Raw genomic sequence first — 18,880 nt, forward strand, 5'->3', positions numbered from 1 at the left:
TACCAGTTGCCACCTCAAAAAGACATGCATACCGGTTTCTACTTGAAAATGCATCAGTCCATAGACTCTGACCCACCTAAAGAACCCTGCAACTGACTGAAGGAAAAACAAAGCACTTACCCCAAAGAGCAGCCCAGGCAGAAGAAGCTCTCTGATGGCACACCTGCAACTCAGTTACTATTAGGTCCCACCTGGAACCTGAAGCCAATCACATGGGAAAGTGCAGGGGGAAAGCACAAAAAAAGCAGAAAGAAGAGGAACAGCAGCTGTGGTTTTATTACCTTATTTATATGGCTTAGCTCAACAGCATGCAGAGGGCAGACATGAGAACTGGGGTGTTTCTAGAAGCTACAATCTGTTGTCGATGGAAGAAAGACACAGACGCCCAATATGAGTGAACAGTGAACTTCAACTTTAATGGATAGCTCAGTCGCCTTTTATCTAGTTCGAACATAATCAACTCATACATATTGCAAAAACTAAGCTCAGGATTGGCTAACACTTTCCTATCTTGTCAGTTAGTTCCTCCCTCTTTTAGCTACCGTCCCGCCTTAGGGACTTGCCCAACCACACAAGGGCATCGTGTCCTTGGGCCTGATTGGTTCTCAACCGGCTGCGCACGTGCCCAGGCTCATATGAGTTGAGTACGGTACCTCCCTAGCCCATGACCTCCTAACTGCTCAACATCCACGTGTCCTACCTCACTTAACCATTCCTCCACAATTCCCCCATTTTTATTTTGTGCTACAAATACCTTCTCTGTGAGTTGCTCTAGTTTCTTAGTTAGGCAGTTAAAGGTTACATATGCAGCAATTATAATCAATATAATTATAAGTAGAAAGCAAAGTCCCTCTTTAACTAACAAAACCCATCCACCCGTGTTCCCAAAAACAGATTTAAGCCAACCTTCAAACCAACTATCTTGTACTACAATTTTTTGTGTATGATCCCTTAACCATTTCAACTGGTCGTGAATTGACTGACCATGGTCGGAAAGATTAAAGCAACACATTCCTTCTACATCTTCACACCCATGTCCCTGAGCCAAGAACAAGAAATCAATAGCGGCCCTATTTTGCAGCACAGCGTGCCTTAGGCTTTCCGTGTCTTGCGACATTTCAGAAAGAACTTGTGTGTTTACATTTGACTGTTTAACAGCCCAACAAGCAAGCTTATTTATGCTAGCCAAAGCGTGTGCAGTTCCTACAGTCAGAAAAAGATCCATTAAGCAGAGTAATACGGGCAGAGTATGGTGCTAACATTTCACTCAGTTCCTTTGGGACCCCTATCGGGACCCCAAACAAGCATGTTCTGAAAGGGTACATAACATAACACAACTATACAACTTAACCCTAATAACACTACAATTACTGTAAGCACTTAATGGTAACACAATTAATAGTAAGTAACACAACTTAGTAGTAACACACTTAAACCTAATCACTTGATGGTGATCAAAGGCTGTTCTTGATAGTCGTCGAGGTGTCACAGCCCACGTCATTGTCAGAATGATTATCAGGAACCTCTTCCTGGTCGTCTTCGGCGTGTGCAGATTCTAAAGCTGCTTCAGTCCACTTTGCAGTGATCCACTGGGTACCTGTTTCTGGCACCACTTCAAAATCTCTATAACATTTTATAACATTTTTGCAAGTAACTCTTTAACCACATTTATCACAATACTACATGCAATGATGATTGACACCACAGTGAACAAAATCCTTAATCCCTCTTTGACTAATCCCAGTAACCATCTATGCATTGTTTCAAACAAATCAGTGAACCATTGATTGAAAGGATTGATACCATATTGACTCTTTCTGATGTGCTCTTTCAAGAAAGTAATGGATTTGTGAATTGACTCATTACGATCAAAAAGTTTTAAACAGTACGTTCCCTTAAGCTTCTCCAAGTGGCTACTTCGCACAATGACTCCATACTTGTGAAACATGATTTTGCTCGACCAGTACTAATTTCCTATGATTTCAGCCTGCACTATGGCAATAAATGCGCTCTCACTAACACAGTACACAGCACACTCACACACCCAGAGGCCTCTGGCACATCTCACTCTCAATCATACCACAACCTCAGTCATACCACACGAATATAATTTAGAATGATAAGCAAACAAACAAGTATTGCCTCTCATTGTGTTCCTCGTGAAGTGACTTGCAACACTTTGTTTTAAAACCTTACCCTTACACAAATACTTTCAACACAAAATACCTGGACATTTAAGAATAACACATACAATTATTAACACTCCAGTTAGTATCCCTTTTTCATTGCAAGGTAAACCTCTTATAAAAAGAATGCCAGAGAGAAGCAGTACAGCCGCCGCTGCTTCCATGGTTACATCAGACAGGCTGCAGGGTCCTGATGTCCATCCCTCTGCTCTGTGCCGACTCGCCACACGGTGAGGGTCAGCTGCCGTTCGATTCCGCGGAACTCCGAGCACAGCACTGCTCGTGGCGGTGACTGAGGGGGGGGGAGGCTCCCACTGCCCCGTAGCCCCCTGAGGCAGCGTTATCGTTCTCACTGAAGGCGGCAGTGGGCAATCCCCAGCTCCAACACTTCCCGGCAATCCCAGTCGCTCTGTAGCAGCAGTAGCGACTCTCTGCTCAGCCTGATGTATAACTAAGGCGTTAGTGACTGCTCTCCAAGGCTTCAATAATTTTTTAGCAGCCTTATTTTCATTAATAACTTCATCAAACAATTTGTCCCCAAATTTACGCCACTCTGTTTGTTCAAAAACTGTATCAGGATTGATAAAACAACCCTGCATTACTCCATATGCTAATAATCCTGGTAAATCCTTTTTGCAGTCTATATCTGAAGTGATCCGCTTTTCTAAAAAGCATTCGAGCAAAGCATACGCCGCTTGTCTCTCCATACCTTTATATACGTCGGTTGCAGCCTTTGCAAAGACCTCAGCGGTGCTTCTCCGGCGGGACCCTTTATAGGCTCATCCCGGGTGCGGGGACTCCCTTCCACCTTCCGAGCTGTGGGTGCGGGGACTCCAAGTTTTCGTCCCTTTCACCTTTCAGACCTCGGCAACGCGTGACCGGCGGGATCCTCTCCCGGGTGCGGGGACTCCACATCCCTTTCACCTTCCCGACGCAGGTGAGGGGATTCTTGTCCCTTCCACCTCCTGGGCTGCGTTGCAGGACCGGTTCCTCCCTTATTCCGTCCAACCGTGGCCCAGGATCACCGCCAGCAGTGTCCAAATCCCGTTCAGATCGGTCCCTGTTCGGGCGCTATTTGTTGTCGACAGAAGGAAGACACGGACGCTCAATATGAGTGAACAGTGAACTTCAACTTTAATGGATAGCTCAGTCGCCTTTTATCTAGTTCGAACATAATCAACTCATACATATTGCAAAAACTAAGCTCAGGATTGGCTAACACTTTCCTATCTTGTCAGTTAGTTCCTCCCTCTTTTAGCTACCGTCCCGCCTTAGGGACTTGCCCAACCACACAAGGGCATCGTGTCCTTGGGCCTGATTGGTTCTCAACCGGCTGCGCACATGCCCAGGCTCATATGAGTTGAGTACGGTACCTCCCTAGCCCATGACCTCCTAACTGCTCAACATCCACGTGTCCTATCTCACTTAACCATTCCTCCACAACAATCCCCATGCTTTTGCTACAGCTTTGAATATTAAAAGGACAAAATGACCAAGCAAGTAGCTGAATTTTTTTTTTTTTCATCTGGAATTAGCTCAAGCTTTTATTTACATAGAAAGAAAAGTCTAGGAGCAGAACTGATTACATGCCAAAAAAGAATTCAATTCCATTCCACTCACAGGAAAAATCACTTACTTCAGTAAGCTGAGAACCAAAAGGCTATGCTGATGTGTTAAAACACATTACAGGACACTGGGTCCAGGCCCTCCGCTGCACCCACTTAAAATCCATCCCTACACTCACCAAGGTACAACCCCAACCCAAACACAGACGCAGCATTTCAGCTTCAACACAGTTTTGGGAACTGGTAGAAAGGACACCTCATCCTCAGCAAGGTGTGCTCAGGCTACACAGGACAGGGCTTTGGGCACCTCTTTGCCTACCAAAGAAGACAGCCATCAGCACCTGCTTTGTTCAGATTCTAAAGACTAACATCACAGCCCACATTGCCTGGGACACCTGAGAAACAGAAGAGAAAGCAGCCATACCGTTTTCAAGCCATCCCTGCACGTGTTGCTCCTTGATGATCTGCAACCTCTTCTCAAATCCTCAACTGCTTCTGTGGAGAGCCTGCCATGGCACCTGCAAAGCAAGATGGATACCCTTCGCAGTCACCTTGTGCTACTTGGCAGTTCTGCTCCAATCCAGCTCACAAACAGCCCGCCCTTCTCGTGCTGCTCTTTAGAGTGCAGCTTAGCCCCTCTGAGCCTGTGCGACACACCTGTGAAACAAAAAGAAAAGCATAGGCCTAAGCAGCATCCAAAGCCACAGCACAGCTAGGACAGTTACTCTCATCTGCTCCCTTACCTCGGCCCCCTCACCTGCCCTCGAGGCAGATGCTTCCATCTGCTCTCTTAGGCCAGCTACAACACACCTCTGAAATATAAACAGGATTTTTACTGTATTTTGTGTAGTTAACTAACTGCAGTGACAACTGCACCCCTAAAGTACCTGCTACATCTGTTCATCGCTCACCTTGCCTAAAGCAGCTATGCTCAAGTCCCACGTTGTACACTGTGTTGCAGCTTTAACAAATGAAAACAGTCACAATATAATCATTCAGCGGCCAGCATTAGAACCCATCCCTCAACAACAGCAGGGACCCCATTTACAAATTATCGTTTCAAAACAGCAGCCCCATTACCTCAGCACCTCAGAAGTAGATCAAGCCTGTCACTGAGCTGCCTACCCAGTGCTGAACAGTTCCAGATGGAGCTCTTTCCTGTGACAGGTTCCAAAGGTTTACACTCTACTGGGGACAGGAAAGAAATAAGAATAAACATTTCAAAACCCCATATCTGTAACCTTTCAAGATTCAACAGACCTCCTCAAGCACACCGTTCAAGCACTTATGCGAGCAGCTGCTCACAAGCAGATATACTCTCCCACCTCCACATCTGCCAGACACCACAGAGATGACTGTGCCAGCTGCCTTTCAGTACGTGCCCAGAGGCAGACCGGATGTCTTTGCCAAAACAGTCCAGACAATGTATTAGTACACCCATGCACTGCCACGTTAGCTGTCATCACTAACTGCCAAGCAGGACAGCTCCAGACCAAACACACACACAGGCACACTACAAACATTACAAAAAAAAAAAAAAAAAAAAACACAGAACACAAGGCACAAGAAGAAGTGACCCCCAGAGGAAAACCCTATGGCAACAGCAAGTCAGAACAGGTGCTCTGCACGAGACCCAAGAAGAGACTCAAATGTCACGACACGCGACTGGAAGCAACTGCCAGAACAGGGATGATGGAGGCCTAAAAAGCCTGCCTTCAAGACAACAGACCAGAAGGATGGGGACTGAAAACCCCATAAGAAGACGCTTAGGAATTCAATTCCCAAGCAAGAGCTCCTGATGCGGCCCAGATGTCTTCTGCAAGAGTGAGGATGGAAACAGACGCCATCTCAAACCGAATATGATGCACAAGACCTGAAACAGACCTGCTCTTTAAGCAGTGACTGCAACTCAAGAAGTGCTCAGATCAGAGTCATGATGACAAAACATGCATTGAGGCCCTTCAGCACCACTACCAAGTCGCCTGTCTAGTCAGTCCAGTGTCAAAAGCTAGGAGGATATCAAGACCCGAGAAGCACAGAACAGACATCGCAGAAGCAACACAAGACAGACAAACAGAAGGAAACTGTCCTGCCTGGCACACGCACTCACTCTACAAAATAATCCCGCCTCTTCTATTAGCCTGGTGACCCAGCCACAAGCAGCCTGAACGTGACCCAGCCTGAGCCACCCTCACCGTGGAACCAAGTCTAGTCAGCCAGCTGGCTCCATGCTGCTCTGACTCCCACCTCCCATTAGCCACCCCAGATATGCAAATACCAGGTGCCCCCCAACTTAGCTCTCAGGTTGCTGAATGGTAAAGTCCCTCCGCTTCAAGAAACGCACAGGCACTGATTGTCATCTTAGTCAATTGCCAGGCTCATCATCAGCTGCAAAAACAGAGTACCAGCATTCACTAGGACGCCGGCCCCATTGCTCACCTTCTCCACAATGCTGACCACTACTGATGCAACATACGATTGTGCTCACGTGTTCCTCTCCGAGTCCAAGCTCCAACAGTGCAGCCAGCGTCATCCACACCACCTGGGAAAACAAAGGGATTAAATTATCGTTGCGTTCACAAGAAGTCAGTCAATGGTGGTTTTTTTTTTGTTGTTATTGTTCTTTTTTGTGTGTGTGTTTCCTGTATTTATTTATTTTTTTAGTCTGCTTTAGCTCAACAGCATGCAGAGTGCAAACAAGAGAACTAGGGTGTATCTAGAAGCAACAATCCCCACGCTTTTGCTGCAGCTGTGAATATTAAAAGGACAATACGACCCAGCAAGTAACTGGAACTTTCTTAACTGGAATTAGCTCAAACTTTTATTTACATTGAAAGAAAAATCTAGGAGCAGAACACATTATACACCAACAAAATTAATTCCATTTCATCCCCAGAAATAAATCACATACTCTCATCCCCTCCTGTACCTCAGCCGCTTGCCTGCCCCACGTGGCAGATGCTTCCATCTGTTCCCTTTACCCACTTATAGCACCTTTAGAAGGCAAACTGGAATTTTACTCTATTGGATGTAGGAAAATAACTGCAGTGACAACCGCGCCCCAAAAACAACAGTTACCTCTGCTCATCACGCACCAGAGTCACTGCAGAGGCAGCTCGGGTCAAGACGTCCTGCACTGCGCACTGCGTTTCACCCTGAACAAAGGCAAAACACAGGCAGAAGATAAACATTCAGCTGACAGCAGTAGCACCCATCCCTCAACAACAAAAGGGACCCCATCTTTAGTTTTAACCTTTCAAAACAGCAGGCCACTTGCCTCGGTACCTGCAAATTAGGTCCAAGCTTGAAAGGAGCAGCCAGCATCACCTACACCACCTGGGAAAACAAAAGGACAAAATGACCACTCTTCTTGCAAGCACACACCTGCCACACTGCTCCTCTATCCCACACAGCCTCACCTCGGACCCTCACAGGGAAACACCTGAGCGTCTTCCCTTCGCTTCAGATAAGGGATGACCAGGCTGACAACACTCACCTTCCCTCAGAGCTTCGTGACATGAGGATTTCCCTTTCCTGTCCACGACTGCACAAAGCACCTGCAGACACAAGAGAAACGCACACTCTGAGGCACCTCACAGCCACAGCGTACCTACTGCAATACCTCTCTCTTCCCAGCTCCTGTAGTTCAGCTGCTCAACAGCTCTAACTCAGATTCTTCGCTCACAGCACCACAGCAAACTCTGCCCGGGCCACACAACACACACTACACAAGCTACAATGGCTAAGACACACAAACTGGAACATTCCTGCCCAACAATTAGTCGCATCGCACAGGAAGGCTGCCGCACACTCTGAGAAACCAAACCTACCAGTCCTGAGCAGCTCCCCACCTCCTCCTGCCAACCACGCTCAGCACACACACTATTTGCCCCTCAAAAAATAAAAGCTTAGAATATACACACACACAAAAAAAAACACTGAGATCCATAAATGCCAAAAAGACGTGCACGCACAGCAGCCCCTGCAGAGGTAATCACAGACATACCCTTTGCAGAGGAAAGAGCAGACTCTGATACAACCCTGCTCAGGCTCTTGGTAATGCTGCATCTACACTGCCAAGCCACATGTAGTGATTTAAAGATCAAAGCCGAATTTCCTTAAGTGGTATATTCTTTATTGCAGCGCTGGATGCACGGGGGATCCTTCCGCCTATCGTGCATGTTTGAAGTGACAAACTATCTCGTATTTATACAGCGAAACAATGAATATTCAATCAGCACCTATACATATTCATTACCTAACCCCGCCTACCCTCGCTTCGTATGCTAATCAGCTTATCAGTCCTTGCGCTTGCGCAAAGCCTTCCAAGAATTGTGGGCCCGGGTCTCCAGGATGTGGGCAGTGGTCTTTGGGAGGAAGGCCGTAGGTCTTCCTCGTAATGCACTTTCTTAATCAGTTGTTTTCCAGGCTGTAAAAATGCTGAGTTGTCTTTCGGTTTAACTGGGGGGTCGGCGGATAACAGGATGTCTCAGTTAACAAGACATAACAGACAGTTGACTCAAGTTATCTCAAGTCTTAGCCTGACTGAGTGTTAACGGATAATGGGGTGTTTTCAAATAACAAAATGCTTAAACGTAACAGAAGGTCTACAGATAACAAGATGTTGTTTACTTTGTCCTTGCTAACTTTTAATCACAAGTTCTATTCTATCCTAAAGTAAGTTTATACAATATCAAACCACAAGCTTTATTCTATCCTAAAGTGAGTTTATACTATATCAGTAGCATGAAATGAAGCTGGTTTTAGTCCTCTGGAAAATTACACAAGTAGGTTTATACATCTAAATATTAAATTATAGCTCAAAAACAGAAGCGTATCCCACCATCCCAAAGAACAGTGAGCCAGCAACCTCTACTAAATATCCCTCTATGAAGTGAATTCCAAGCACTTAGAATTCCAGAAATCCATAGACTCCAGCCTGCCTAGAGAACCCTGCAACTGACTGAAGGAAAAAACAAAGCACTTACCCCAAAGAGCAGCCCAGGCAGAATGAACTCTGATGGCATACCTGGGCTCATATACCTTTTGGTCCCACCCAGCACCCAAACCCAATCACCTGGAAAGGGGAGGGGCAAAGCACAAGAAAGCAGAAAGAGGAGGAGCAGCAGCTGTGGTTTATTTACTTATTTATAAGGCTTAGCTCAACAGCATGCAGAGTGCAGACAAGAGAACTGGGGTGTTTCTAGAAGCAACAATCCCCATGCTTTCGCTGCAGCTTTGAATGTTAGAAGGACAATATGATCAAGCAAGTAACTAAAGCTTTTTCAGCTCGAATTAGTTCAAACTTTTATTTACGCAGAAAGAAAAATCTAGGAGCAGAACAGATTATACACCAACAAAATCAATTCCGTTCCAAGCCAGTCACCGAGTTGCCTACGGAGTGCTGAACAGTTCCAGAAGGAGTTCTTTCCTGTGACAGGTTCCTCCTAGGTTTTACACTGTACTGGGGGACAGGAAAGAAATAAAAATAAACATTTCAAAACCCCATATCTGTAACCTTTCAAGATTCAACAGACCTCCTCAAGCACACCATTCAAGCACTATGCGAACAGCTGCTCACAAGCAGATATACTCTCCCAAATCCACATCTGCCAACCACCAGAGATGACTGTGCCAGCTGCCCTTCAGTACATGCCCAGAGGCAGACCAGATGTCTTTGCCAAAACAGTCCAGACAATGTATTAGTACACCCATGCACTGCCACAGTAATCACTAACTGCCAGGCAGGACAGCTCCAGACCAAACACATACACACACAGCCACGCCACAAACACTACAAGAAAAACACACAACACAAGGCGCAAGAAAAAGTGACCCCCGGAGGGAAGCCCTACGGCAACAGCAAGTCAGAATAGGTGCTCTGCACCAGACCCTAGAGGAGACTCAGATGTCACGACATGCAACTGGAAGCAACTGCCAGAACTGGGATGATGGAGGCCTAAAAAGCCTGCCTTCAAGACAACAGACCAGAAGGGTGGGGACTGAAAACCCCATAAGAAGACGCTTAGGAATTCAATTCCCAAGCAAGAGCTCCTGATGCGGCCCAGATTGTGGAGGAATGGTTAAGTGAAATAGGACATGTGGATGTTGGGCAGTTAGGAGGCAATGGGCTAGTGAAGTACCGTACTTAACTCACATGGGTCTGGGCACGTACACAGCTGGCTGAGAGCCAATCAGGCTCAAGGACACGATGCCCTTGGGCGATCAGGAGGGCCCCCTGGGGCAGGACGGTAGCTAAAAGAAGGAGGAACCAACTGAAAAGCGCGGGAAATGTTAGCCAATCCTGAGTTTAGTTTAGGAATATGTATGAGTTGATTAAGTTCGAACTAGATAAAAGGCGACTGAGCTATCCATTAAAGTTGAAGTTCACTGTTCACTCATATTGAGCATCTGTATCTTCCTTCCGTCGACAACACCAGATGACTTCTGCAAGAGTGAGGATGGAAACAGACATGATCTCAAACCGAATATGATGCACAAGACCTGAAACAGATCTGCTCTTTAAGCAGCGACTGCAAGACGAGAAGTGCTCAGATCAGAGTCATGATGACAAAACAAGCATTGAGGCCCTTCAGCACCGCTACCAAGTCGCCTGTCTAGTCAGTCCAGTCTAAAAAGCTAGGAGGATATCAAGACCCGAGAAGCACAGAACAGACGCTGCAGAAGCAACACAAGACAGACGAACTGAAGAAAACTGTCCCGCCTGGCGCACGCACTCACAAAATAATCCCGCTGCTTCTATTAGGCTGGTGACCCAGCCACAAGCAGCCTGAACGTGACCCAGCCTGAGCCACCCTCACCGTGGCACCAAGTCTATTCAGCCAGCTGGCTCCATGCTGCTCTGGCTCCCAGCTCCCATTAGCCACCCCAGATATGCAAATACCAGATGCCCCCCAACTTAGCTCTCAGGTTGCTGAATGGTAAAGTCCCTCCGCTTCAAGAAACGCACAGGCACTGATTGTCATCTTAGTCAATTGCCAGGCTCATCATCAGCTGCAAAAACAGAGTAACAGCATTCACTAACACGCCAGCCGTGATGCCCACCTGCTCCACAATGCTGACTAGTACTGATGCAACATACAATTGTGCTCACCTCTTCCTCTCCGAATCCAAGCTCCAACAGTGCAGCCAGTATCATCCACACCACCTGGGAAAACAAAGGGATTAAATGATCGTCGCATTCACAACAAATCACCCAATGGTGGTTTTTTGTTGTTGTTTGTGTGTGTGTGTTTCTTGTTTTTTTTTTTGTTTTGTTTTTTTTGTTGTTGTTGTTGGTTTTTTTTTTTTTTTTTTTTTTTTTTTTGATATCTGCTTTAGCTCAAAAGCATGCAGAGTGCAAACAAGAGAACTGGGGTGTTTCTAGAAGGAACAATCCCCATGCTTTTGCTGCAGCTTTGAATATTAAAAGGACAATACAGCCCAGCAAGTAACTGGAAATTGCTTAACTGGAAATAGCTCAAACTTTTTTTTTTTTTCGTAGAAAGGAAAATCCAGGTGCAGAACAGATTATACGCCAAAACAATCAAACACCAAACAATCTTCCCTTCGCTTTGGATAAGGGATGACCAAGGTGACAACACAAACCTTCCCTCAGAGCTTCGTGACATGAGGATTTCCCTTCCCTGTCCATGACTGCACAAAGCACTTGCAAAGACAGGAGAAAAGCACACTCTGAGGCACCTCACAGCCACAGCGTACCTGCTTGTGGTGGTTTTACCGTGCTGGGCAGCTAAACCCCACAACCGCTCTCTCACTCCCCCTCTTTTAGATGAGGAGGGGGAGAAGTGAAGCAAAAAACAACTCACAGGTTGAGATAAGGATAATTTAATTAAAGGGAAATAATAATAATAATTAAAGATTATTATGAACTAAACAATTTAACTAAAGGAAAATAAAAAGGGAAAGGGGAAAAGGGAGGGGGAAAGGAAAAAAATAAAAAGAAGGGAGGAAAACAAACAAATAAAATAAATGAAGGCTATATGGAAGTGCAGAGGAAAGAAATTACTCTCTACATCCCACAAATGAGTGATGATTGACCACGTCCTTGAAGTAGGGCCTCAATGCACGTAGCCGGGGTTCGAGAGGAGGACCGACGTTTTCCCAACGAGAGCCCACCCCTCCCCTCCTCTTCCTGTCTCCACTTTTATTGCTGAGTATGACATTACATGGTATGGAATATCCCTTTGATTGGTTTAGGTCAGCTGCCCTAGTGATGTTTCTCTCCTCACTTTTTGCCCACCCCCTAGGAGGGTTAGAGAAAGGCCCAATGCTGTGCCACTGCAGCTCAGCAGTAGACACAACACTGGTGTAATACCACTGCTGTTCCAGCTATAAGCACAGAGTACGGCACTGTAAGGGCTGCTGCCAGGAAAGTTAACATTCCAGCCAGACCCAGTACACTGCTGCAATACCTCTCTCTTCCCAGCTCCTGTACTTCAGTTGCTCAACAGCTCTAACTGAGACTCTCTGCTTACAGCGCCACAGCAAACTCTGCCCGGGCCACACAACACACACTACACAAGCTACATGGCTTAACACACACAAGCTAGAATGTTCCCGCCCAACAATCAGTCACATCGCACAGGAAGGCTGCCGCACACTCCGAGAAACCAAACCTACCAGTCCTGAGCAGCTCCCAACCTCCTCCTGCCAACCACACTCAGCAGACACACTATTTACAGCTCAGAAAAACAAGAAGTTAGAACATACACACACAAAAAAACCAACTGAGCTCCACAAATGTCAAAAAGACACGCACACAGGGCATCCCCGGCAGGGGTAATCACAGACTTACCCTTTGCAGATGAAAAAGGTGACTCTGATACAACCGTGCTCAGTCTCTTGGTAATGCTGCATCTACGCTGCCAAGCCACATGTAGCATGTAATCAAGCTGGTGTAACTCTCCAGGGGACTACAACAAGTGGTTTTAAACATGTAGAGATTAAAATATATCTCAAAAACAGGAGAATATGCGGCCATCCCAAAAAAAAAGTGAGCCAGCAGCCTCTACTAAATATCCCTCTATTTCAAGCACTTAGAGATCTAGAATTCCAACCACTTAGAAATCCAGAAATTCATAGACACCAGCCTGCCTAAAGAACCCTGCAACTGACTGAAGGAAAAACAAAGCACTGACCCCAAAGAGCAGCCCAGGTAGAGGGAGCTCTCTGATGCCATGCCTGGGGCTCATATACCTTTTGGCCCTGCCCAGCACCCAAACCAAATCACCTGGGAAAGGGGAGGGGCAAAGCACAACAAAGTAGGAAGAGAGCAAGAAAAGCAGCTGGGTTTTTTTCTTTCTTTTTTAAAATCAACTTTATCTCAAAAGCACGCAGAGAGCAGACAAGATATCTCTGGTGAATCTAGAAGCAAAAATCCCCTTTGCTTTTTATGCAGGTTTTAATAATGGATTTACAATATCATCAAGATAGTAACTGAAACTTTCTCAACCAGAATTAGTTTAAACAGGCTCATCCCCATCTGTAAACACAGAGAACCAGCATTCACTAGCATGCCAGCCCTAATACCCGCCTACTCCACAACGCTGACTACTACTGATGCAACATACAGTTGTGCAATACCTCTCTGTTCCCAACTCCTTTATCTCACCTGCTCAGTAGCTCCACCTGAGAAATGTGCCCGGGCGGCGCCGCGCCGAAATGTGCCCGGGCGGCGCCGCGCCGAAATGTGCCCGGGCGGCGCCGCGCCGAAATGTGCCCGGGCGGCGCCGCGCCGAAATGTGCCCCAACAGACTTATTCTTTAGCCATGAAGCAGGCGACCCTGCTCACTCTCTAGGCACTACTGCACTTATGTGGTTAAGGAACCCTACCCCACTGTTTCCCAGAAACAATGTACCTTTTCTTTTTCTTCGTATCTTTTATTTACATAGAAAGAAAAATGTAGGAGCAGAACAGATTATATGCCAATAAATAAATAAATAAATAAATCAATCAATTACATTCCACTCACAGGAAAAATCACTTACTTCAGTAAGCTGAGAACCAAAAGGCTATGCTGATGTGTTAAAACACATTACAGGACACTGGGTCCAGGCCCTCCGCTGCACCCACTTAAAATCCATCCCTACACTCACCAAGGTACAACCCCAACCCAAACACAGACGCAGCATTTCAGCTTCAACACAGTTTTGGGAACTGGTAGAAAGGACACCTCATCCTCAGCAAGGTGTGCTCAGGCTACACAGGACAGGGCTTTGGGCACCTCTTTGCCTACCAAAGAAGACAGCCATCAGCACCTGCTTTGTTCAGATTCTAAAGACTAACATCACAGCCCACATTGCCTGGGACACCTGAGAAACAGAAGAGAAAGCAGCCATACCACTTTCAAGCCATCCCTGCACGTGTCACTCCTTGATGACCTGCAACCTCTTCTCAAATCCTCAACCACTTCTGTGGAGAGCCTCCCATGGCACCTGCAAAGCAAGATGGATACCCTTCGCAGTCACCTTGTGCTACTTGGCAGTTCTGCTCCAATCCAGCTCACAAACAGCCTGCCCTTCTCGTGCTGCTCTTCCGAGTGCAGCTTGGCCCCTCTGAGCCTGTGCAAGACACCTGTGAAACAAAAAGAAAAGCATAGGCTGAAGCAGCATCCAAAGCCACAGCACAGCTAGGACAGTTACTCTCATCTGCTCCCTTACCTCGGCCCCCTCACCTGCCCTCGAGGCAGATGCTTCCATCTGCTCTCTTAGGCCAGCTACAACACCCCTGAAATATAAACAGGATTTTTACTGTATTTTGTGTAGTTAACTAACTGCAGTGACAACTGCACCCCTAAAGTACCCGCTACATCTGTTCATCGCTCACCTTGCCAAAAGCAGTTCTGGTCTTCAAGTCCCGTGTTGTACACTGTGTTGCAGCTTTAACAACTGAAAACAGACACAAGATAATCATTCAGCTGCCAGCATTAGCACCCATACCTCCAAAACAAAAGGGACCCCATTTACAATGTTATCGTTTCAAATCAGCAGCCCCCTTGCCTCAGCACCTCAGAAGTAGATCAAGCCAGTCACCAAGTTGCCTACCCAGTGCTGAACAGTTCCAAAAGGAGCTCTTTCCTGTGACAGGTTCCTCCAAAGGTATACGCTCTACTGGGGACAGGAAAGAAATAAACATTTCAAAACCCATATCTGTAAGCTTTCAAGATTCAACAGACCTCCTCAAGCACACCGTTCAAGCGCTATGCGAGCAGCTGCTCGCAACCAGATACACTCTCTCCCCCCCCTCCAACATCTGCCAAACACCACTGAGATGACTGTGCCAGCTGCCCTTCAGTACGTGCCCAGAGGCAGACCGGATGTCTTTGCCAAAACAGTCCAGACAATGTATTAGTACACCCATGCACTGCCACGTTAGCTGTCATCACTAACTGCCAAGCAGGACAGCTCCAGACCAAACACACACACAGGCACACTACAAACATTACAAAAAAAAAACAAAAACACAGAACACAAGGCACAAGAAGAAGTGACCCCCAGAGGAAAACCCTATGGCAACAGCAAGTCAGAACAGGTGCTCTGCACGAGACCCAAGAAGAGACTCAAATGTCACGACACGCGACTGGAAGCAACTGCCAGAACAGGGATGATGGAGGCCTAAAAAGCCTGCCTTCAAGACAACAGACCAGAAGGATGGGGACTGAAAACCCCATAAGACGATGCTTAGGAATTCAATTCCCAAGCAAGAGCTCCTGATGCGGCCCAGATGTCTTCTGCAAGAGTGAGGATGGAAACAGACGCGATCTCAAACTGAGTATGATGCACAAGACCTGAAACAGATCTGCACTTCAAGCAGTGACTGCAAGACAAGAAGTGCTCGCATTAGCCCTATGACGACGAAACAAGCATTTAGGGCCTTTGGTGTGGCTACAAAGTTGCACGTCTTGCCTGCTCAGTGGAAGAAGGCAGTGAGAATATCAAGACCTGAGGAGCACATAAGATATGATGATCATATCAGGAAATGTTTGATACAAAAAACTATTAATAGCACAGTAGAAGTGATCCCCTTAAGCTCCCACTGCAACACAAGCGTTGCTCAGCTCCCAGTTCAACATCAGCATTATTCTGAGGAGGTCAAGTGTTCAATACCATCAGGATGGCTTCCCCAGGGCCTGCCGAGCACCAAGAGCAACAGTACAGTACAGCACAGACAACACAGAACACAGATAACAAGCTGGGACTGCCCTGCCTGGCACACGCTCACGCTGTACGTGACAGAACTCCCCACACATAATCTCTCTGCCTGACCTGATCAATCCTGAAAGGCCCCATCCAAAGCAATGACTTAAAAGCACAGACCCTCACCCTATGGGTCCATTCACAACCCCAACTCAAACATAGCACTTGCCCCCCTACTTAGCTTGGGAATGCTGGGAGGCAGGTTCCATCCTCACCAAGGAACACAAAGCCTAGCCAGGACATTGCTTCAGGCACAAGGCTCCTCTTCACCAGCAGAAATAAAGTGCCATCACGCACCAGCACACCAGCCAAATTTCTTCCAGTGAAACGACCTCCTCAGAAACAAAGTCATAGTCAACTGACATGCTCCTCTACTGAAATCAGACAGACACCCTCTAGACAAATCCCTGTCTCCCCCTGCCAACCACTCCCAAACACACAATATTTGCCCCGGACTTCATTCTCAGGGCTCAGAATCCACTATCAATGTGGACCACAGAGGCCAGCTAGGATGTTCCCAGTACCTTCTTCGTAACAGGAAAAGAGGAGTCACCCAGAGGTGCAACAAGAGACTACTACACCAAAAACAATACCCGTTTTCCAACTTTTCTCCACTCACCTTCCCGATCCAGGCTGAGCACTTCCATTCACTGTGCTGAGCCAAAGTCACAGGACTTAGTCCAAGCAGAAAGAACAGACAAACGTGACAATCCACAAAACAGTCTATACCCACTACTCTTCTTTCCTCCTGTAAAACAAGAGCCCAGAAGCCCCAGAGCCACGTGCTCCAACCCAGTACCACTGCTATGCTCACCTAACATCCCAAGGAGATGCATCGCACTTCCAGCTCCTCTTGCACTCCGAGCAGCTCCAGCATTTCAGGAGCCGCTGACGTCTGGCACGTCTCAGAAACATGGCAGGAGACGTACTCTGCTGTCGCAAGGTGCTTACAAAGCTGGCCCAACAGGTGAAGTAGTCCACCGAACAACTCAGGGCCCCCACTGCTGAACAGGTGAAGTAGTCCACAGAACAACTCAGGGCCCCCACTGCTGTCCACTCACCCTCATGCTTCATTCAAGTTTCCGTGCCTATGCCCTGGGCTACAAGAAACAAAGAGAGAAGGTCACATCCACAATGGACATGCAAACAGTGCAGCTCCTTGCAGAAAACTCAAACAGAGACCAGAGCCAGACAAATAAAAAAACCACCCTGAAGTCCACAAATGCTTAAAGTCCATGAATGCACAGGCCGGGCCTGGAGCAGGCCGGGAGCGCCATGAGGGCGGCTCGGAGCTGTGGGGTGTGCAGGGCGGCGGGGACGGCCCCGTTTTTTCTATCCACCCCTTATTCCATACCATTTATGTCATGCTCAGGTTACACTCTTTTCCATACATTCTAATTAGTCACCTACAGTAGTCATAGTAGTGATAACATACAGTATTATATAGTAATTAACATGGTACAATTCAGTTCATGGGCTATTCTCACCCAGTATTAAATCTCCTTGAGGTACACACCGGACCTCTCCGTTCTTTTGCATCACCCACCAAGTGTATCCAGGTCCCTGAGCGAAAACAATTCCACGAATAGGTTTGCCTTTTCCTGAGGCAGGAGTAGCCCAGACTGTTTTACCCAGCGTATTTCTTACATGCACTACAGGAACTTTATCCCCATCTACAGTACGTAACAGGTTTGATTGGGCAGGTCCAGCTCGGCTGGCAGATCCCCTAGTATTGACTAGCCAGGTGGCCTTTGCCAAATGCGTATCCCAATTTTTGAATGTCCCAGCGCCCATTGCTTTCAATGTAGTCTTTAACAGTCCATTGTATCGTTCAACTTTCCCGGAGGCTGGTGCATGATAGGGGATGTGATACACCCACTCAATACCATGTTCTTTGGCCCAAGTGTCTATAAGGTTGTTTCGGAAATGAGTTCCATTGTCTGACTCTATTCTTTCTGGGGTACCATGTCGCCATAGGACTTGCTTTTCAAGGCCCAGGATAGTGTTCCGGGCGGTGGCATGAGGCACAGGATATGTTTCCAGCCATCCGGTGGTTGCTTCCACCATTGTAAGTACGTGGCGCTTGCCATTGCGAGTTTGAGGGAGTGTGATGTAATCAATCTGCCAGGCCTCTCCATATTTATATTTCAGCCATCGTCCTCCATACCAAAGAGGCTTTGACCGTTTGGCTTGCTTGATTGCAACACATGTTTCACAGTCATGAATAACCTGTGCTATAGCGTCCATGGTCAGGTCCACCCCTCGATCACGAGCCCATCTGTATGTTGCATCTCTACCTTGATGGCCTGAGGTGTCATGGGCCCATCGGGCTATAAATAATTCACCTTTATGCTGCCAATCCAGGTCCACCTGAGCTACTTCAATCTTAGCAGCCTGATCCACCTGCTGGTTGTTTTGATGTTCTTCAGTAGCCCGATTCTTGGGCACATGAGCATCTACGTGACGTACTTTCACAGCCAGGTTCTCTACCCGAGCAGCAATGTCTTGCCACAAAGCAGCAGCCCAGATGGGTTTGCCTCTACGCTGCCAGTTGTTTTGCTTCCATTGCTGTAACCATCCCCACAGGGCATTTGCTACCATCCATGAATCGGTGTAGAGGTAGAGAACTGGCCATTTTTCTCGTTCAGCAATGTCTAAAGCCAGCTGAATGGCCTTCACTTCTGCAAACTGACTCGATTCACCTTCTCCCTCAGCAGCTTCTGCAACTCGTCGTGTAGGGCTCCATACAGCAGCCTTCCATCTCCGATGCTTCCCCACAATACGACAGGACCCATCAGTGAACAGGGCATATTTCTTTTCATTCTCTGGTAACTGGTTGTACAGTGGGGCTTCTTCAGCACGACCCACCTCCTCCTCGGGTGATATCCCAAAGTATTTGCCTTCTGGCCA

The 18,880-nt window shown here is 47.0% G+C and overlaps 2 long non-coding RNA genes across 3 annotated transcripts; both read right to left on the minus strand.

Moving 5' to 3' along the window:
- Positions 1–2,069: 2,069 nt before the first annotated feature.
- LOC311220574 lies at positions 2,070–5,081 on the minus strand. 2 transcript variants are annotated; one of them, XR_014619232.1, is made up of 5 exons: positions 4,832–5,081; positions 4,663–4,712; positions 4,495–4,563; positions 4,176–4,269; positions 2,070–3,257 (listed from the first exon to the last, which is right to left on the minus strand). It is a non-coding gene; the product is annotated as an uncharacterized lncRNA (long non-coding RNA). The 2 variants fall into 2 exon arrangements; XR_014619231.1 differs by lacking the exon at positions 4,495–4,563.
- A 538-nt stretch (positions 5,082–5,619) lies between these two features.
- LOC311220575 lies at positions 5,620–6,907 on the minus strand. Its single transcript, XR_014619233.1, has 3 exons — positions 6,830–6,907; positions 6,228–6,293; positions 5,620–6,139 (listed from the first exon to the last, which is right to left on the minus strand). It is a non-coding gene; the product is annotated as an uncharacterized lncRNA (long non-coding RNA).
- Positions 6,908–18,880: the final 11,973 nt, after the last annotated feature.

Source organism: Netta rufina (genome assembly GCF_964035555.1).
Source record: "Netta rufina genome assembly, chromosome: 34".
Taxonomy (NCBI): Eukaryota; Metazoa; Chordata; class Aves; order Anseriformes; family Anatidae; genus Netta; species Netta rufina.